This window comes from Octopus bimaculoides, chromosome 2, assembly GCF_046866305.1.
Source record: "Octopus bimaculoides isolate indiv1 chromosome 2, ASM4686630v1, whole genome shotgun sequence".
Taxonomy (NCBI): Eukaryota; Metazoa; Mollusca; class Cephalopoda; order Octopoda; family Octopodidae; genus Octopus; species Octopus bimaculoides.
The window spans coordinates 144,066,034-144,090,011 of NC_142929.1; the positions used below are offsets into that span (position 1 = coordinate 144,066,034).

Consider the following 23,978-nt stretch of genomic DNA (forward strand, 5'->3'; position numbering starts at 1 on the left):
TTTTTTTCCAATCCTCAGAGTCCCTGAAACAAAAGTTCATTGTTATGGCTCTTATGTACATGTATACATCATGAAAATGAAGAATAATTAATTACTTGAGATCCTGTTATTCACTTCTCATTGTTTGCGCGGAGTCTTTCGAAATGCGGGTTCAAAAGCAAGGTGGATGCCTTCATCTTGAGTGCATGTTTGGTTTGCTTTTAGTTTTCTCCTTTCCATTCTGCCTGATTAGCATGACTGAATTTAATATTGGCTTGGCTGACTTAGCTTTCACGGTCATTGACACAGTTTAGACCAGCTGGGATGCATACATCAACATCATTTCGAATGTAAATTTAGAAGGGCATGAGACAACATACGGAACAACAATTTTTTGTGTTTTGTACGTTAATTGATGCAACATTTTGTGAAAGTGTATGTGTACTTCTATTCTTCATTTAGTTTTTTTTTTTATTTTGTTTCTGCGGAAGTACACCCATTAGCATACCCATACATACACACACAAATACACGCACACACATATATTCACTCACATATATTGGCACGTGTGCATACATATATCCTTGTTATTAAAATAAAAATGTCACGACACAAACACATGAAGATAACACGTTTTCCGTTTCAACACTCCAAATCGTTCGATGAATACCTGACGTGAGCATGATTTTCCTTTCTATATATTACTGGTTTTGCTAGAGTTTTATTGTTATCAACATAATTCGAAGATTTTAGTGATAAAAGATTTTTTTCTTTGTTTTAAGCAATATTTATTGTTTGTGTATTTCTTTGGGATAGTTTACTGCATTGTAATTCCTTTATTCGTTCACAGCTGCTTCGGACTATTTGTAAATTAAGGTCAGTAGGCTGTATGAGTGAACTGCCCATCTTTATTGGAATAAAGTCTCTTAGCACACTTACAATTTTTATTGAACCGGAAGAATTTTGTTTGCACAAATGGCTTTGACGATTACTTCCTCAAACTGGGCAGAAAAATTATTTTTCTTCTTTTCTTCTTAGTATTTTAAACAAGCTCATCTATTCCCTTTAATTTCCAGAAGCTTCTTTTCTCTTTGTGTTATTTTCAGTGTAGTTTACAACGGTGTTTATAACTAAGATTGACGGTTCCGACATTAGATTTGAGAGTTTCTCAAATCTTGGTATCGCTCATACCGACGATTCCTCATTATTTCTACGAGCAATCAGATTAAGCGTAAATTTTAAAGCGTGTTTACGACATTGTGCTTGTCCGAAAATATATGTAATGCCAAGGACTGCTTATTCATGAATAAATATTTTACATCAATGTATTAGGTGTGTTTAACGGTTCTTTAGAAAATGCTCTTTTGTATGTTAATGTTAGACGATTTTGTTGCTTTATGAATTGTTATTAATTTCAAGACAACATAACAGTGGGGAATTGTGTATTCTTTATGAAAATAAATGAGAAAAATATTATCTATAAAAATTCAAAATATTTACAAAGTTCAATAGTGTTTACTTAAAGTTAAATATCACGATTATCAACTTGAATGAATATCACCCTGTTTTTTTTTTTTTTTGGCATTTATTTTTTACTACTGATTTCTTGCACAAGAAAATACGCCTGGTCACTAATACTTGTGATACAGCTATTTTGAACTCTCTCACTCTTTCACACACAAACACCCCCCCCCCCACACACACACACATGCATACACACACCACACGCACATGTGTATGTACATGCATATATATGTGTGTATATGTATGTATAACAAAACATGAATTTAGAAAAAGTATTTGAGATGATTTTACCCTACTCCTATATATGTATATATTTGTGTGTTTCTATATATATATATATATATATATACGTATATGTGCATACATGAATATAGATTTACAAAGAGAGAGAGATAATGTGTGTGTGTGTGTGTCTGTGTGTGTGTGTGTCTGTGTGTGTGTGTGTCTGTGTGTGTGTGTGTCTGTGTGTGTGTGTGTGTCTGTGTGTGTGTGTAAGAGAGAGAAAGAAAGAGTGAAAGAGAGAGAGAAATAGATCATGTTTATACAAATGCTTATAGGAAAGAAACAAGAAAATATGTGCTCATAATAATGATTAGACAATGCACACAAATTATTGCGGACATGTACTTAAGTGACTTAAATGTCTTAAAATTGTATGCAGAATATTTATACGCTATACAGTCCATCTGATGCGTTAAAAGGAACAGTTTGACAGAGTGTCTTTACAATGCAATCAAATTCTGAATATTATGGTATCTGGATAAAGGACTTACTTTCCGAAAAAATTCAACAAGGTTACGTCACAAACTGGAAAATCGCGTTCTTTAAGAAACGGAAGTTAAATTTTATCGACCATTGACGAGTGTAGTACATTAGACAGTGATCAAATTGTATAATAGAACTGAATCATCAGTTATAAGGATTCCATTAAAGTAAGGTTAAATAACACCGAAACAAAGAATGATATTTCTGCTCTCCGGCAGGACCAAGGAAATATACTGCAACTCGGTGAATGTGATAACGTGTGTTTCAATGCCACAATTACTTTCGCCCTCCTTTTAATGGTAGTGGATCCCTAAGGGTACTTTCTATCTTGTCATAAACACAGAAACTCTTAACAACTTTAGTACTTAGTGTTTTATATCAAACGCAATACTTGGCTAGAATTTATTTCATCTTCCTTCAAATGATAAAAGTTAAACTTGTTTTAAGAGAGGTCTCACCTCCGAATTCAATGAAGCGAATCAATATGGAGCAGAGTATTTTATCTGCTGCTAAATCGGCGAGCTGTCAGAATTTTTACCGCACCGTCTTTAAATTGTGAATTCAAATTCTGTCAAAGACGACTTTAGCTTTCATGCCTCGGCGGTCGATAAAACAAGAATTAGTTGATCACTGGGATCGATATAATCGACTTACTCACATTCTCCTAATTACTGACCCTGTGCCAAACTTTTAGACCTATATTTTAATCTGTCTCGACAATAATTTGCCATTCTACTGTTCTTTCATAAGTATTCCTATGACCGGTGCAGGGCTGCAAATTTTACTTCGGCAGATAGTATAATTTTGTTGGTCCCAGAGCGTTGAAAATCAAAGTGAAACTGACGATTCTGCCAGTATAGCTCTTTAACTACACTTATAACTTGTTTCTGATTTGGACACGATATCAGCAATTTCACGAGTAAGAGATTTCATATTATCACTACTGAATCGATATTAAAGAAACAATAATAGGCGGGTACTTTGTTTTATTAGTTAAGAAAAAATGAAATATAAAGCTGGTCTAGGCAGAATTTGAACTCAGAATACAAAGATCCGTCAAAAATGTTGCAAGGCATTATTCTGACTACTCATTGATTCTGTTAGCTTAGTGACGTAAGCTGCTCTTATCTTATAATAATTCTGCTGCTAATTGCGTTACTTAGCCCGTCGGTAACACTTTCGTGTGATTAGAGTAAAATAAGGAGAGAGAAAAAGGGGGAGAGAGAATATGCCGGGAGCAGGAAAAGAGAGAAAGGGAAGCGACTATGACGTGAGGTAGAGGGAATGTAATTATAACGCTTTCACGTGATTAATTGAAGAGAAAGAGAGGAAAAAGAAAAAGGAGAGAAAAACAGGATAAGATAAAGAAAAAGAGAAAGTACTTACCTCTGACGATAAGTACGTATATATAGATGTGTGTGTGTGTGTGTGTGTGTGTGCGTGTGTGCGTGTGTGTGTGTGCATATTGCAATGTAAGTGTATGAGCCTATTGTATGCCTCAAATATTTTACAAGGAAATGCTACTGACATTAAAATTTTAAGAGCAAAACTACATTCCTAGGTTCTTTAAGTTATAGACCTATTCCTCTGGATACTTAAGCGTGATGTAGATACATGCATAACATTCAATGAGGCTATTTATTTACCCTGAACTTAACAGTAAACAGAAGTCGAAAGAGTAATCTCAACACATTACTATGGCGCAAGTCGATATCATAACGTCAATGCGTGTAGAAGCCAATAATTTTGGAATATATAGAAAACTAATGTAAAAACTGATAAAATATTTCCATTAAAAATACCGTAGTTATCTATTTTTACAAACTTGAATCTGTATTAGTAAAAGGAATTTAATATTCCCAACGAAAATATATTTTCTTCCTTTTGAATATGGCACGTTTACGCATTACACATGAATCTCTTACTATAGAAGAAGCATATCATTTCGGTATGAATAACGTCCTTGCATGAATATATTTCTCGTTTGCTTTTTTCTTTATTTAAAACTTCATATCTTTTATATTGCTGAATATATAAAACAGAAATGTTTTAAAATGTTAAAACCTTACAATTGAGTATTTATAATAATATACAGAAAGCACTCTGTCTGGAGCTACGCTAGAATGTAACGTTTTATGAAATCTAAATCGAATCTCTTAAATATCGGGCAATCCCGGATATATTTTAAACAAACAGAGGTCTGAGATAACAAAAAGCTATTCTTTCCTCAGACGGAATTCGTCATACATACATACATCTGAGATTTTTACGTGAATAAATTCACGTACTTGGGTGTAGGCATCGACAGTTCAACCAACACACCAACTCAGCCACGTATTTAGTAAGACTGGGAACACTCTTAACTCAAACATAAAGAAGAATGAGCAAGGTATGTAGAGATTTTAAGACGTGTAAAACGTGTTAATGTTAATACATCGCGATCATATATATAACTGCATAGATGATATCGCCCGATTTCTGTTACACTTAACCCAATGTTTAAATGATCATTTATCCGCTATAATTTATTTACATCACACTTCTGATATTCTTCACAGAAACTAACTTACGTCAACGTTCCAGTGTATACTTCAGAATTTATAGTCGTTTCCAAACAGGCAGCTTCCAAAAACGCATATACCTCGAAATTACATGTGTCATGCATGCAATTGGCTAATATTAATATCTAAATTTCAGTTAAATGTCGTTTAAAATATAGATAATGATTGTTTTTCTTTCTTTTGTTTCCAGGTAAGAGCATTTAATGTGTATTATCTTCCGCGAGCAACCAACAAATACATATTGGGATATACTTTACGGCTAAAAAAAGGTACTACAAAATATACCAGCATGCTCTTACAATTTCTCCATTTCCAATAATTGCTATTTTGCACTAATTTGATAATGAAATCATTTAACAATTGTATCAATTATGACTTTTGATTAATTCACAACAAAATCTTCACATAAATTTAAACCAATTTCAGTGGACGGGAATTCAATAGATCACCAGCTTATTTTTAATTAACCACAATGTCATACATCTTTCAATCACTTATAACTTATTTGTTTTGTAAATGTTACACTTACAACTGTGAATTGAATCTCATTCATTCACAAAATATTCTGAGGATGAATATTATGAAATGATTATCAGTCTTTCTGGCCTATAAACAGTTCCATTCAAAGTTATATACACACAAGCATTTATCAAAGAATCTGTCAGTCCATCTTTCTATCTATCTATTTACCTATCTGTCTAACTATCTATTTGTCTACTTCTCTTTCTTCCTCTCTCCCTCTCTCTCCCTCTCCCTCCCCTCTCTCTTTCTCTCTCTCTCTCTCTCTTTGCATGTATATGTGTGTGTGTATGCACCTGCATATATATACATGTGTGTGTGTATGTGTGTGTGTGTGTGTGTGTGTGTGTGTTTGATTTTCAGAATCAGATAAAATTTGACTGTATGCGCAGTGTATATGTGCGAGGAAAGCGTGTGTGTTTACTCCTTTACTCTTTTATTTATTTCGATCATTTGACTGTGGACATGCTGGAGCACTGCCTTTAGTCGAACAAATCATACCCTGGGACTTATTCTTTGTAAGCCTAGTCTTTATTCTATCGGTATCCTTTGCTGAACGGCTAAGTTGCGTGTACGTAAGCACACCAGCATCAGTTGTCAAGCAACGTGGGGGGGGGGGGGGGCAAACGCAGACGCATAAACATATACACACACATACATATATACATATATATACCTATATACAACGGGCTTCTTTCAGTCTACCAAATGCACTTACAAGGCTTTGGTCGTAGAAGAGACTTACCCAAGGTGCCAGGGCAGTGGGACTGAAACCGGAACCATGTGGTTCGTAAGCAAGCTACTTACAACACAGCCACTCCTACGAGAATCAGAGGAAGAGCGAGAGGGGGAGAGAAAGCGAAGGAATATGCAAATTGCCGAACATTTTCTAAGAGGAGACTGTAAGAACAAAGCTACAAAACTTCCTCACGTGTAGTGCCTGGTTCAAATATGAAAATAATTGAAATTTATTTGGGGCAGGAGTGGCTGTGTAGTAAGAAGCTTGCTTACCTATCACATGTTTCTGGGTTCACTCCCACAGCGTGGCACCTTGGGCAAGAGTCTTCTACTATTACCTCCAGCCGACAACAGCCTTGTGAGTGGATTTTGTAACAAAGACGGAAACTGAAAGAAGCCCGTCGTATATATATATATATATATATATATATATATATATATATATATATATATATATATATATATGTATATATATATTTGCTTGTGTGTGTGTGATTATCCCCCTCCACCATCGTTTGGCAACCAATGTTGGTGTATTTACGTCACCGTAACTTAGTCGTCGGGCAAAAGAGACCGATAGAATAAGTACTAGGCTAACACAGACTAAGTCCTGTTCGACTAAAGACGGTACTCCAGCTTGGCCTTAGTCAAATGACTAAAACAAATCAAAGAATAAAAACATAAAAGTTATGTTAGGGAAACCGAAAATTATTCTATCTTATCTCATACTCTACATTCAGTCGCTATTATGCAATAACTCTTCCAAGTCATCTCTAGATCATCCATTTATACGGTATTTCCATTTGTTGGAACCTAACAAAAAAAAAAGAGAAAAACGTGAGAATATTGATATTTTACGCAAAACGCATAATTCTGAATAAACTACTTTTGAAATTATAGAGCACATATCTACATACTTTTGAATAATTAAATAATCCTCCCTAAGTTTACCTCTTTGATTTGCATTTTTACAGTATTACATAAAGTTTCCCTTAAATATAAACAGCCTTCACAAAAATGTTATTCCAAGAAAAATTTGTTTTTGATATTCAAGGAAAATAAATTTAATTTTGTTTCTATATAATTCTGTATTTTATTTCAAAATTTACGTAGATAGTATGATCTCTATAAAACATGTTGTTATGTTACGCTACTGGAGATAAATTCAACATATATTTATATCTGACAGATTCCAATTTGTTACTGGAATTTCGTAGAGTAGATTTATATCTGGGAAACTTAAATTTTATTTTTCAAATTATATAACTATTTCAATAATTCAAATAGGTATTTACTTTTGCTCATCTGCAAAATGATATATATGAATTTAATTATAGTTCCGTGATGTAACAGCAATTATTTGGTAGAAGTCTTCAAATAAAGAATTGCTGAAAACTGTTTTAGATTCTTGCAAAGCTTGTATTCCAATAGATCCTTACAATATACAAACTTCACTGCAATTAGAGTTATGCTACTAAATCACTTGCTAAAATAAGCTTTCACTTATATCACCAATGAATTAAGTTCACATTTTCAATAGATATGTTTTCGTTCATCACTTCGTGACGTAACATTACTTTTGATTATATCGTATTATTTGCAATACGCACATACACAGACGCACAAACACATACTCACGTATGCACACGCTCACAAAACACACACACATACGCACACACGCACACACACACACACACACACACACACACACACACACACACACACACACATATATATATATATATATATATATATATATATATATATATATATATATATATATATATATATATATATATATATATATATGTATATATATATTATATATATGCTGAAGTCTGTATCTCTGCAAATGTACAAAACAAAATAAAAGAGAACTCGGTTTACAGAATATAGATAAATATTCATAACTTTTGTGAGAGTATTAGACTATATTAGTCAGAGATTAACAAACACAAATTCACGAACCTTTTCCGGATGATGTTGTTCAATAAGTTAGATCGTCATTAATTATGCCTTGTGCCTTTAGTTGAAAGGATTAATTATGTCTTTATGCATGTTCAACATGCTCACACACATATACGCGAATATATGAAAACACACTCATATGTATATATATGTATACATATGTGTGTCTGTGTGTTTCACTGGAATTTCACAGGATTTGTGAAACAGATTAGCTTTCGGTAGGGGTTTCTTCTACTAATAAGCATCTCCACTCGTCTAAGCATATGTATTGTGTCCTAATTTAAACTTTGGTCTTTCTAGGTCCATGCAGGACGCAAATAGACTCTTATATTAATAATTCTGTTAAGTCATATATCAATAAGCCATAAATATATTAGAATACATTCTGATTCAATACACACACACAGATGTTTTTATTGACAAAAAATAGGGAAAAAAGTACTTAATAACGAGGGAGAATGTAATGATTATGATATGATCTTTCTATTGTAGATAATCCCTTCCGTTATATTCATTATTCCATAACGCGCCACAGTCGTATTTATTGATGTTGGAGACTTTAAAAAGTCCGTCACTTCAACAGCTTTATTTGTCGTACGGGTGACTTCCTTCATTCACGTCTTAGTAAAACAGAATTTGGGACAACGGATGCACCGATAGGACCAATTATTGAATTTGTTCTTGCATCATCGGCTTTAGTACCAGCTTTAATGACCACTTACACGCCTCTGCCACTTTGTTGTTTCTTGGTGAAATATAACTATTCATATTATCTCCTTAGTTCTCCTTATACATAAATGATTATAATATCATTCCATATATACACAACATACTTATGCCATATTCTTTCTCTCCCTCTTGTATCTCTCTCTCTCTCTCTCTCTCTCTCTCTCTCTCTCTCTCTCTTTATCTTTCATAGTGTGTGTGTATAGCATTCTTATGGCGTTCAATTTGATTGTTTTAGAAGATAATACAAATTATGTATGAAACATTTGAAAGCAAAAAAAATAGAACATACACAGTAGGCTGAATATTTCACATTTGAAAAATAAACTTTGTGAATTTATATAAATGCTTACCAGAAATAAAATATACCATCTTCTGTTAGATATTTATCAAATTAAATAATACTTGTGATATCCATCTTTGTTGAAACATCTCTTCTTAATACATTCACTTTTGAAATTTTATATACATATATATATTTATCTTCATATATCATATCTAATGATTAATTTAGATAATGATTTTTATCAAATATCCTTTAAAGTCCTCTATGTTGAATAATTCAATCTGACAAAGTATTTGCACAATATTACAATGCCAGATACAATTTAGCTTTTACCATCAAGCGAGAGCTACCCATAAGAAATTAATCTTGAAATATTTAGATATATCACAGACCTTCAAGCCGTTATCAACACGTCGTCTCCAGACATTATTGTAATATCACGTGATGCATTAGATTATTTCTGTCTCTAAAATTCTCGAGATGCCTACTGTTTATATATACATACATATATGCGTGTGTGTGTGTGTGTGTGTGTGTGTGTGTGTGTGTGTGTGTGAGTGCGTGTGTATATCCTTATATATACATACACACACACACACACAGACTCACACATATACACATACACACACACACACAAACACACACACACACAAACACAGGCACACATATATATGTATATATACTTGGGGGTATATTGTATTATCTTTCCTATTGTAATTTTCTTCCTCCTTGTTTCATTTCTGAGAAGAATCCATGAAGTTTAAATAAATATCATTTCGTATTTTTAATTCCAGTCATAAAAATTAGACTGATTATATGATTGCAAAATAAGTATTTCTCTCAAAAATACGTATATGATCTGCAATCTTTCAGGTTTCCTAATTCTGATATAATATATACGTATATTTATACCAACACACATGCAACGCATACATGTGTATGCATGAGCTTATAAAATTACATGCCGTAAATCCTCGAGTATAATCCGCATTTTTTCCCTAAAATTTTAAGATCAAAATCCTTAGTGCGTACTATATACGAGGTTAAAAATGAAAAATATTTTCTAAGCAATGTCCGAATCTCTATTTGCTCTGCGGCAATGTTTATTCAGACGCATTTTGTGATGTCGGGCTTGTAACCGATAGTGATAAATATATAAAGGCAATTTACTTAATATTTATTTTTCACTGTTATTTCTTTATTTTCTGCAATGTGTACAAAAAGCTACACGTTTGCATTATGTTATATATAAAATAATAATAAAGGACGTTACCGTATATATGTTTACAAACCAAGGACGTTATATAGACGTTATATAGACCTCCTTGACTCATGTTAGAGAAGGGGTGCGTATTATACACAAGGTTTAGGTTTTTCAGAGGTACAGCCCCCTAAAAATCGCCTGCGTATTATACTCAATGGCGGACTATACTCGAGGAGTTACGGTACCTATACGTGCATTTATATTATGTGTATATATATTTATTCATCTATAAATTATATATGTGTAAGATATAGAAACTTCGAGAATGTGAAATAGTTCCTTTAAGAAACGGTGAATCTCGGAGTACATAAAACTAATATCGTGAAAATATTGGATTCAAAAAAGCTTTTGGATAGAAAAAGTCATGTTTACAGAATGGAGTTCGTGTCCCATGGCAAGCTTTCGGCATTTTCTACGCAAGTGGTTTTTAAACCAATATTTACACACTATATTCATAGTTGTATCTACTTCGATTTTCACCGGCCGACAAAGAGGAAATATTTACCTATATATGCGTGTGTATGTGTGCGTGTTTCTCTTTTTGGTCTGCGTTTGTATTTTATATGCGTACCATTTTATTCAGGTGGTGAGTCCAACGAAAGATATATTGTTCCATCTGAAGACACGTAGGGCAGTGAATACGAAAAAAAGAATAGGGTCTTATGTAGTTTTGAATGGCATACATATATGTATGTGTGTTCAATTGGAAAACTTCATATTTTGTATTTTTCACAGTTCTTTATTAACCTTTCCCGTTTCATTTTAGCAACTTCTAATAATGACGATGTCGACGGCGTAGTCTATTGCATGAAATCAGAATACTATCTTTTTGTTACCATGTTATTCGCATACGATCCAAAGGATCAAAGGTTTTGCATTGTAACAACTAAAATTAGGTTCACCGCATTAAAAATGGTTTAACAGTTAATTTTTATATACATTTACTGCAGATTCCATATCTGTGGAATCCGTCAGTTCTATCTTTTTGTTTATAGTTTGTTTCTGTAGATAAACTTCATGTGTAGGCTTTTAATATTATATCACGATAGTATAAACAAGTACTTTATACTTCCTCTCAAGTTGTTAGAGTTACGTGTTTTTCTTTGTCAGGTTGTCGTACAGCGATTCCACGCTGTACATGCGTAAACACAAAGGCACAAGCAAATTATACACCTTATTGCTCTTACGAGCAAATATATATATATATATATATTATTATTATTATTATTATTATTATTATTATTATTATTATTATTATTATTATTATTTCTAAATCTCTCTCAAGGAGACTACGGCAGCAGTACCGAGTATTAATAGTTATCGCCAAGCTAGCATGGCAGTCCAGAAAAATAGGACGAATGCTGGTAATCAACGGCAGCATTCGTCCTATTTTTCTGGACTCCCATATATATCCACTTGTTTCAAGTATTAAACTGCGGGCCTACTCTGGTGCCACCTTGAAGAATTTAGTCGAATAAATCGACTCCACTACTACTTAGATTTCATAAGCCTGCTATGTGGTGTATCTCGGTTTTTTTCTTTTTTTTTCCTTTTTTTTTGTGAGTTTGTCCACCATACCGCTTGCGTATTCGTTTGTTCATGTCTCCGGAATAAAGCGGTTGCAGAAAAAAGACACTGATGTAATTCATACGAGACTAAAAAAAAAAAAGTGATGGAGTTGATTCGTTGGACTAAAATACGCAGTATATTGATCGTGTTTCAGCTTGAGATAGAAAATTTGAATTTAAATGTGAAACGAAATGACTTCTCATCGTCTCGGCTGGAGTAATTATTTATTAGTCCTGCTTTCCATTTTACCTATATTCTACACCAGTACACTGAATTATTGTATTGTATATACATACACACACTTCCATATGTGTATAGATATACATATACGTACTTATATGTAAGTGTATGTATGTATGCAGGTATGTATGTGTGTGTGTGTACACGTATATATATGTATATAGATAGACAGACGGATAGACAGACGTATAGATAGATAGATAGATAGATAGATAGATAGATAGATAGATAGATAGATAGATGAAAGTACATATGAGGGGGGGTGCGCTTGCGTGTGTATTTTGGGTGTTTAACTTAAAACGTTTTATTTATGAAGTAAACTTCAACGTACAATGTTTATATCTGTCTTGATCATTTTTCTGATTAGCGGCTAATTCTCAAGTAGATACCCACAGAGTGATGCCAAAACAGTAAAGTAAATAAACAGTATTCCTGATATTCACTTCACGATTAAGATCAGGGTTACGATTCCTGATATTTTGATTTGCTATACCAAGACCGTAACTATTAGCATGTATTTTTTTTCCTCCTATCAACAAGAGAGTTCTTCATTTTATTCGAGGTGAAATCAGCAGTCTAATTTGTTTGTTTTACAGTAATGAATTATTCATTGAATTGACATAGAAGTTCTGCTGAGCAGAGGTCTAATGATCGATATTTATTAACTATCACAGATGCTGTACTGTATGAGCAAAACATTTAACTGCCTGACTTCGATGCTTTATAACATTCTAGCGTTACCATAGGCTGCACGCATAATTTTCTATCACGACATCCGTAAGAAGAAACGTCTTCATGGCTACCTATAAGTTTATTATCTTCCAGGCTAGCTCATGACCTTAAACTAGTTCGAGAGAATCATTTTAGCTACATAATTCAGCTCTCCGAATTTAGCTACATAATTCAGCATCCCTAAAAATTAGCAGTTCGGCAAAAGAGAACGATAGAATAAGTACTAAGCTTACAAAAAGTCCTGGAGTTGATTTGTTCGACTACAGGTGGTGCTCAAGCATGGCCACAGTAAAATGACTGAAACATGTAAAAGAATAAAAGAATAATAGGTTATTCCAACGAAGACCGTATTTCAGCTCAGGAACTCACAATGCTTTAAGCAAAAATGCCATAACATCCTAATCGAAGAATATAAATACATATACATTCCGTCAGATTCCCGGTAAACCTTTGAAGCCTAGTATCACTGATTATCTAAATGAATTACATTTGTGATATACATATATATATATATATATATATATATATATATATATATATATGTATTATACATATATATCGTGCCGTATCAGAGGGAGACAGAATCCCTTCGATTAGCATAGCTGTAAATAAAGTAGTCAAATTGGATTTGGGAGTTAGGCAAGAATGTCCCCTAAACCTACATTCCCATAATAATTTTACAATTGGTCACGAAACAGGTCACGGTATGAACAATTTTCATGAATATGTTAATATGGATATGCATCTCTTAATTATATGGATATATTTATACATGCATGTATATATATTTTCTTGCTATTATCAAGGGAAATGAGTTATTGATAAGACATCATTGTTGTCTTCAGGAAGTACACAACACAAAGGATACAAAGAACATTTGGTCTCATAAAAAGCATATGTCAAAACAAATGCATGTTTTCAAAAGATACGCTTTCTTTCTTACATGCTATGTAACTTCAAAACATCGACATGTTCCAAACTTCTTATATCGTGGTAGCGTTTGAGAGAGTTACCTGCAGCATAATCTTCGAGTTCCTTTTTATTTCTTGGAGATATTGTAGGAGACATGTTATAGTTTTTAAGTTATCAAACATTGTAAACATAGAAGGACACTTGGAATGTAATTACGTTTGTAGGTCGTATAGTAGTATTAAAGGGGACATTTTTCATAAAGCATCTACTCAATGAAGAATTATATTTTGGGCTAAAATACGCTATTGAACTGAGATTTAAATAAAATACGTCTATTAAATCTCATCTGAAAAAGTAGATCATATTCCTGTGGGAATAAGGGGAAAATGCATTTCATATGGTACCATCGAGATAAAAAGTATTTTCTAAGCTTCCGACTATTCCGAAGAGGACCGCAATGAACTTACAAAACTTAAACGTGACCCTAGGAAAAGGAAAACACGATACACATTCTAATATCTTCGGACGTTGAACATATATAGTCGAGTGGTTTTATTCAAATTTCGTCTTATTGAACATTCAAGGTTAAATGAAATAAAACAATAATAATATATAATAAATCATCGTCATCAGTAAGAACATATGTTTGCTATTTATGAAAGAGTTATTGCCTCTATTTTCCTGTATACAATACAAACTGTTATGATTCTGCTTGGCATTTAACTGAGAAGAGACATTTTTGTTACAAATGTTGTTAAAACCTCTCAATCTGCGTCTTGATTTTCGCTTCACGGACCATAAGTACGTTTGTATGAATGTGTGCATCTGAGATTATATGTATATGGATGCATGCACATACGTGTATTGATTACATATCTTAATAATGATGCATACATAAACGAAGAGAAACAAACCAAGCTAATTTCAATATTGGTACTTTCATAATATTTTATTGATACAACATATAAAAGGAAATGAATCAAAACAATTATAAAATTCAATTATTATCATTTTAATAGCAGTCCCGAACTCGAAATGCTATTATTAATTATGTAGCTAATAACTCTCACAATAATTAGAGGTAAGCATTCACTTATTCTATTTGCACAATTTGCCTACAAGAAAATAAGAAGCTTTTACGACATCTGCGAATCTCCCCCGCTTTCCTTCTACCCTTCTCCCATGCTTTCTCTGTCTTTCTTTGTATTTCTTTTGCTTTGTCACTTATTTCTAGGTCTTGGACACATCTGGTGTAAAAGTACAAGTTAACTTTATCAAGAGGCTGGATGATAATATAATGAATTTTGCTTCACACGACAAAAGTGTTCTTTGATTCTGAGCATAATTTGCATTATCAGACTGTTATGTCTCAAGCAACTGCTATCTAGCACCTTCGGATGATCTCTACTCGACTGCTACTCAACAGCTACTGAACAGTCAGTCTACCGTCAGTTCACTCCTACCACGGTCAGACTACCTCTATTTATATGTCTTGGTCGAGCCTACTTCCTCGCTTGGGGGCGTCGACACAACACAGACATATGATGTGAGGCAATAGTACTGAAGACCTATATTCGAAAATTAATGTGATCTATATTCTGATAAATCTTTGCGAGTAAAACTACATATGGCAATCACATTCACTTTCCTGTGCTCCGATTAGGTCTACGGATGGCGAAAATCTCATTAATGATTCAAATAAGATATTTCAACAGTGGTAGGAATATTTTAGTTATTTGATAAATCGTCCATCAATTATTTTGTTAGGAGAGATATTTATAGAACAGGTTCAAATAAAATCAAAGCTATTTGATCATCTGGCTCTAGATACTAACTTTGGTATAATCAATTAATATTACGACCATGATGAGGGGAAATATCCATTAATGTAATGATTAACTGTGACCAAATGAAGGCGCAAAAGGTAATGTTTGAGATGCACTTTAAGCAAAATAGAATGTAGTGAGTGAATGATTCTGATGTATGATAATATAATGATAAATCTTGGTATGTTGCTTCTTTATTAAACCTCATCGACGAAACACAGTTGAACGGCGAATAAAGACTGGCATTGCGATTTAAATTAATGATTGTGTGAGAAATATCTATGGACGTCTACTGCATTATAGATAAATCATAAAACGGCTACAAAAATATATGCGCGTAACTAATTTGTTTGAGTGTTGAACTCACGCTCGAATGGCGGGTAGGGGATGGGAAAGATATCTGGACCAAGACAACACTTCATTTTATGTTATTCCGTGAATTCAACTAAAAATGACTACTTGCTGACTCTAGTGCACTTTTCTCTTCCTCCAAGAGCCATCTCCTTATAATTCAGCGCAAGCAAGGTGGGTGAGCCGAGAAGTAGTGTATGCTGTTTCATAACTACATAAATCTCTAAAAGACCAATCAAAAACCTGGTAGAAGCTACTAAGTAATAATTACTATCGATTTAATTTAGATGCAACTGAGAGAGAAACTACTGTATGAGTGAATCTGCTTTAAAATACCGTGCGGTTAATGCTAAAAATTCAGATTTCATTTCTTTTATTTGTGGACCATTGACGCATTGACGAGTGAACTTGATGGACACTTCAGGTGTATTTCGACCGAACAAAGTCTAGTCAAGCATTTAATATCGTATCAAGTCGACATGAGCCGAGAGAAAATTCTAGAGAATTAAGGTTCTGTGGATTACTGATTAATGCCTGTTGCGAGATAAGGAAACATGATACTTCTGCTGGATTGATTTACATAGCCATTTCAAAACAAAGACGGCGGTTGTAGTAACAGAAGTGAATGAGAATAACAACATGTATTTCAATAGCATAAAGTTAGCGGACGTTTGCTAATAAGTAACTTTGTCAATGAATAACGCGGTTTTTCTTTGAATAAGTTTGAGAGATATATTTTAGCAGTATCAAAGTAGTTTTTCGGTATGACAGTAGTACTCGAACGAGGATTATATTTGAGCTTCTAGTATTTCACAAAATAATGAAAGCTGAAATGGCTACTTTTCTTAAAAAGGAATTTTACTCTAGATACGTACATTTGAATAAATGACTTATAGACGGAATTTATCTAAGCCTGATCGGATGCACCAAGGGAAGTTTCTCGTACATAGATATGAGTGTGTGCGTGGTTATATATGTTTATATATATATATATATATATATATATATATATATATATATATATATATATATATATATATATATGACGTTATAATTACCTGTAGACACAAATAGCTTTCAACGTTAAAATTTTTCAAAAATAATTAAAATATAGGATTCTAATTTAGCCTGTCTCCATATTATGGACTCTTCCAAAACCTTATATTGTATATAACATCGTAATATACTTTATATTCTACATGGTGTTTAATATCATATGTCCGAAGATAGTGGTCCGACAAAACATTTGATTTTGATCTTGTGATTCTGTTAACTCTGATTAGAGAAATATAGAGTATTGCTATGGTTGGAGTTAGCTCGCCCATAGCAACTTATAACTTTTCGAAAAAGCCGTAAGAATTTATATGTAGACTTTATACATGTTCCAGACTCCTTATGAATCATTTTACATCCGCTTTATCATCCCATTCATTCGGACTTCGCAAGTACTTTTATGGACTTACACCTTTTATATATTTATATTTATGAATAATTGTGTTTATAGATTTTTATATGTGTATGAATTTTTATATACTTATAAATTTTCGTGTATATGTATGCATTCAGAAATTCTGATAAAGATTTATATGTCATATAGATGAGTGCATCTATGCATGTACCTTGTATACCATGGATAATTTCGTTAATATGGATTGAATGAATATATACATTGGCCATTGAATTTGTTTTCTCCTCTCCTTAATTATATATATATATGTATATATAGAAATGTATATATAAACTAAAAAGGATGAACATGCCCAATAAACTTAAAGAATTATAATTTTATAGAAACATCTGCAGACGAATAACAAATGTTGTATCTCGTTTACATATCTGAAATATTTTTACATTAAATTCCAACCGGATTGCGCTCTAGGAGCTATCAAGGACAAAATTAGGTTTTTAGTAATTATAGTAAGCACAGAAGACTGACAGATAGGTACAGTAACAGGAATCAGATGAACAGGTAGATGAAGAGATGGAAGGTAGATCATGGGAGGAGAGTACCAGATTACAAGCCGAGGATTGTCTAGTAAACAATTTTGGTTCTTGACAGGATATCAACATATTAGTGCTTAATGTGACCATAAGACTGATAGAAATGTATAGACAAAAGTAAAACGAGTTAATAGTCTGTATAGGACATGCAAAGACATACAAAAATATTTTCTATTTTCAAGTATGTTCTATCATACATCCACCTATTAACAGATACGTTAATAACATGAACCAGTGTGTGAACAGGCGCATGTGTGCACATATAGGCATACCTGAAATATGCATACATACATACATACATACATACATACATACATATATATATATATATATATATATATATATATATATATATATATATATATATATATATATATATATATATATATATATATATATATATATATATATATATATATAGCCTTCCGCAATGTATCGGATGATGAGTAATAAATGATTGAACTATGTAATGATACATAAAGCAGTATCCTACTGTTTATTTGAGAGCTTCACTTTAGTTTGCATTTAACACAAGGTCATCTCGAATCAAACGGACCAATAATCAAATATGTTCCAAATATTATTAAGTGATTATTTATATATGAAGTACTAAATTGTTAAATGAGGTTTTTATTTTGTCAAAGTTAGGCTGCGACTGGAGGAACCTCTGACTATTATTTCGAACAGATTGCATAACTACTTTCAGCTTTCCTCATTCCGACTGTTACTGTTAGATCGAATTTTATTAAATAATAAATTGCATTTTAATTTTCTGAGAAGACTGATAGCAAAACATGTACACATGCACACACACTCACACGTACAGAGAAATGCCTATTCACATATATACATATATTCGCACATAATTATACATAAACATATATATGAATAAAGGCATATATGTATATATATATATATATATATATATATATATATATATATATATTTGTGTATATATATATATGTATATATATATATATATATATATATATATATATATATATATATATATATATATATATATATATATATATATATATATATATATATATATATATATATATATATATATATATATATATCCATACACGCAGACACACACATAAATAAATACACACAAACACATATACACGTATCGAGGCTAAAACTAGAAGAACTTTGATAGATCATTAATTACATTTACATTTGTTTGTTGCTTTATTTTTGAACTTTCCTATTCACAGGGAGACAAGCAAACTTGCTAAAACCAATCAACATCGCACTTTATCTCATACAACGTTTCAAATAGGCTTTCCTTAGATTACGATAATCAGTTCTTACAAATTATATTTAGTGCAGTAATAACAATGATGCTGGTACTGTCAACACTACGCCTACCACCAATCCGCATACTCTTACTTCACCTACAACCAAGTATTTAGGTACAACCCTTTACGAACTGTGCTAAACCTGTACCGGCATCAACTTTGCATCTCATCTGTCAGCGATCAATGAGAAAATGCCAATAAGTTACTGAATCAATTCAATCAACAACACATTGAAAATAATAGGGTGCAATGTCTCTTATTAGAAATCATTATTGCTAGACGAGTTCGAAGTGTTTCTAGCTGCTCTGTTGTAGCTCAGTGAAAGGTGTACGGTTAGCAAGATGTATACATATACATACATACATTCAGACACATACATACATACATACACACACATACATATGTGTGTGTCTCAGTGCATGTATATATGTGTATGTATTACATGCATAGAAATGTATATGTGTGTGTGTGTGTGTGTATGCGTGTGTGTGTGTGAGTGTGCGCGTGCGTCTGCGTGTATATACCCTCTATATATAGATTACAAACATAGATTATATATATATGATCTTATATACATATATATAAACATACATATACACATGCACATATATATATATATATATATATATATGCACATGCGTGTGTGTATATATATATGCATGTGCGTATATACGCACATCAATATATATATATATATATATATATATATATATATATATATATATATATATATATATATATATATATATATATATATAATTTGTGTGTGTACATATACACTGAGAGAAGGAGAGAGAGAGAAGTACAGAGTGAGCGGGAGCTGGACAAAAGACTGTATAAGATTAATTTGGTTTTACCGACATCACGCTGTCATCACTATGGTTAACTTAACATTATAATATTGATTTCAAGTTTTGGGGACGGGTTAAATCGATTACATCAACCCCAGTGTTCAAATTGTACAAATCTTTCGACTCCGAAATGTTTAAATGCAAACTCAACCTCAGCATTTGGTCCGTCGTCAATACCTGAAGACGGACGAATTACCGCTAAACAATTTGACCGGCGAGCTAAAGATTCTGCCAGCACGCCGCCTTAACTTAACATTATAATATTACTGAAACTTTAAATGGAATTCTCAAAAATAGTTAAAAGCAGAAAATATGCCAGTGTAGTAAAAGGGCTTAGCATTTACTAACAGAGTATTTGATGCCAAACAGTTTGTGAAAGCATGTGTCAGTAGGTTGATATCTTTCATAAGATGGACGTAGGAAAGTTTCTTTAACTCTACATTTATCAGCGTTATATGTCGCTTGATTTTTTTAATGGTTACCACCCTACCAATATTACTGATATTCTTTGGCACGTTCCTCCATTTTCGTATAGGGTAAGCAAAACAGTTTGCATCCATGTAGTTACTTCCTCGCCATGTTGTTGGACACGTTTAAAATGTTGGAATCCATTTTCATTTTATGAAACAAGTCAATCTAGTGTGTCGCCTATGTTTGAGGAGCACAGATCAGCGGGGAATTTAATGAGTTGAAATAAGTAATGGAATGTGACAGGGGAACAAGTTTCAGCTACTACAGAAATATTACATGTTTTAATAAGTAGAAGTAGTATAGACTGTGTGATGAGATTAGGAAATAGAGAGGAACGAAATAGTGGTTGTTTGTTAAAGTTTATAGCATTTTATTGATTAAAATTCTGATGAGGGAGATTGAGTGAAATGGGGTGATGCCAGAATGTTCATTTGTGTACAAGATCTGATCTGCTGCAGATATGTTATTGTAATCTAGTTTGTAGTGCAATTATGCCGTGTACTTGATTGGAAGCACTTCATAGATGAAGAATTATGTGCTGCTTTGGTGCTAAATCTTTGCAGTTGAGAAACAAATCGATATACTTGGAAGAATGTTGCTGCTGCATGAAAGATCGATTTATTACTATTCTTTCTATTATATTCAAAAGAAATCCGAGCAGGTTCTGTTAAAACGATATTCAGTAACATTAATAATAGTTTTAAGCTGTTCTCAACTACAGCTGCCTCTTTATCAAATCCTGTTTTACTCCTTCTTATCGGAATTGGCCATCTAGGGGTTTTTTTTTGCATATTATTTTATTCCCAGCATCTTTGCAAGATACTTTCTAGTCTTATTTTCATCTTAGATTTTAGTGTTTAAATAATGTATGTTCTTGATTCTCTAGTCAATTCACAACTGCCTATTCCTCCTGTCTATTTTATATAAGCTTCTTTACAATCAGAAAATATTTTTTATCACTTCTTTCATAATCTGTCGTCGCCATTTTTTTTTTTTTAGTTTCACTTTATTCTTTAAATGTGTCTCTCTTGAACACTTTTATCGTAGATATTTGTGATATTTTTCAAGCTGCAGAACCGCCTGCACCTAGTATCTTTCAATATTCTCTTAAATACAATATAGCTGAGTTAGCTTTATTTATAGTTGGTGAATTCTTAATATAGTTACTATATTCTTACTATCATTGCACTACGGTTTCTTTCTAAATTCCTTCTTTCTAATTAGAGTAGAAACTATCATAGATGCAACTTATGAATAGAACACTAGCAGAAATCATATACATAGCTTTACTTCGAACATTTCGTCACGTTTTGCATATTAATTTCATATCTAAATTGCAAACTTTTCGTTAAATTTTAATTGTATATAAGTTGCTGCGCTAAATTTCTGCTCTAGGTGCACGCTTGCTAAGAGCATTACCGCCTTTAAGATAATGGATGCAATTGCGTAACGTCATTTTCTACTTTTTCATTAAGAGACACACAGGCGCACACAAACGCATACACTTCATTCACACGCACATACATACATGCATACATACATACATACATACATACATACATACATTTGTATATGTGTCTATGTGTGAGTGCGTGTGTGTGTATGTTATACCTATACAACGAGAGTGCTGAATGCATGACAGCATGGCAGCATGGTAGCTTGCTAGATATCATCAGACACTCCGATGATTGCTCGCAAGCCGAAAATTCGAAATCAGCACATTTCTTGTTAAATATGTACTCTATAAATGTATTGAGTAATCCTTCAGTTTCATGAAAGCTTATTTTTGTAATAAATCGTCATAAAATACATAATATATATGTGTGTGTAAGTGTGTGTGTGTGTGTGTGTGTGTGTGTGCGTGTATGTATGTATGTATGTATGTATCAATAAGAGAAAAATGCCTTATGAACTTTGTGATCAAAGGAAAAAGAAAAATGATGAAATGTTTATCAAAATATGACACCGGTTTCAAGCTTTGATATATATAGTCATTCACAGATAAAGAGAAATATTAGTTGAATTAAATTTATCTTCCATGATACCACCTTTCAAAGTTCACATGTATTGCTTAGAAAATATACGATAGTCCATGCTAGTCATCCTCTGATGACTACTGAGTCATCAAAGCATTAACCTACATAATAGTGCGTCTTCGGATCGAAAATAAATCATGAAAACAAACATAAATTGAGAAATGATTTTACATAACATTTATCGAGATCAAATTTCACTTAACATTGAAGTGAAATATTATTATTGAAGCTGCTTAAATCAAACTTTAAATTGAAATCGTTTTACTTCTAATTGACCGCACCACCCCTCGCTCAAAAAGGCCGATTAACTGAAGCTAGTTGTAAATACACACACACGCACACACAAACACACACACACATGCACATGCATTATACACATGTATGTGCGTGTAAGTTACTATCTTTCCTTCTCTCTCTCTCTACTATACATATATATATATATATATATATATATATATATATATATATATATATATATAGATAGATAGATAGATAGATAGATAGATAGATAGATAGATAGATAGATAGATAGATAGATGAATACATACATACATACATGCATACATATATACGTGCAATAGACATACATATATATATGCGTGTGTATGTATGTTTGTGTATGTGTACGTATGTATGTATGTATGTATGTATGTATGTATATTGGGAACTAATCTTCCTAAGTAAACCAATGTAACATGTGTATTCATAGTTTGAATTGGACATAATATCTAATTATGTTGTATTCAATTCATAGGCAAACAGATTACAGTTCAAATGTATTGATACATTTGTTCTTCTATGTATCCTTATTGGAAATGAAATAAAAAGCAGAGTGAAGATAAAAGCGTGCAAAACTAAAACTTATCGAAATGAAATTATATGTGGTTAATGTAAAATAGAAATATAATTTTTAAAGTTCACTAATTCAGCAATGAAATGTAACATGAATTTACAAATTGCTCAATGAACTCGCTGATGAGTTACGCAGTATAAACAAAGGTTAGATGCGTAACACATCGAGACCTGAGTTATGATATACCCATGCATATACAGAACAACGTATATATATATGCATATAGGTATTGTTCTGTTTATCTATACTTATATTTTTGTATAAATGTATATGAGTGTATATATTATATATATGCATACATATACATACATACATATATATATATAAATATATATATATATATATATATATATATATATATATATATATATATATATATATATATATATATATATATATATATATATATATATATATATATATATATATATATATATATATATACATATATGTATGTATATGTATATATATATATATATGTGTGTGTGTGTGTGTGTGT

At 32.2% G+C, this 23,978-nt stretch overlaps 1 protein-coding gene across 15 annotated transcripts in view; it reads left to right on the forward strand.

Moving 5' to 3' along the window:
* LOC128247032 (glutamate receptor ionotropic, NMDA 2B-like) overlaps positions 1–23,978 on the forward strand; it is a 1,133,867-nt gene that overhangs the window by 319,045 nt on the left and 790,844 nt on the right. For 5 of the 15 annotated variants that reach the window (XM_089347821.1, XM_089347820.1, XM_089347825.1 and 2 more), the window contains exon 1: positions 5,025–5,098. The exons of 6 other annotated variants lie outside the window; for them this stretch is intronic. The gene's annotated coding sequence lies outside the window, so the exon portion shown is untranslated. Of the gene's footprint in view, positions 1–4,573; positions 4,658–5,024; positions 5,099–23,978 lie in introns of those variants that run through there. 4 more of the 15 variants (XM_089347824.1, XM_089347823.1, XM_089347816.1 and 1 more) reach the window with 3 other exon arrangements.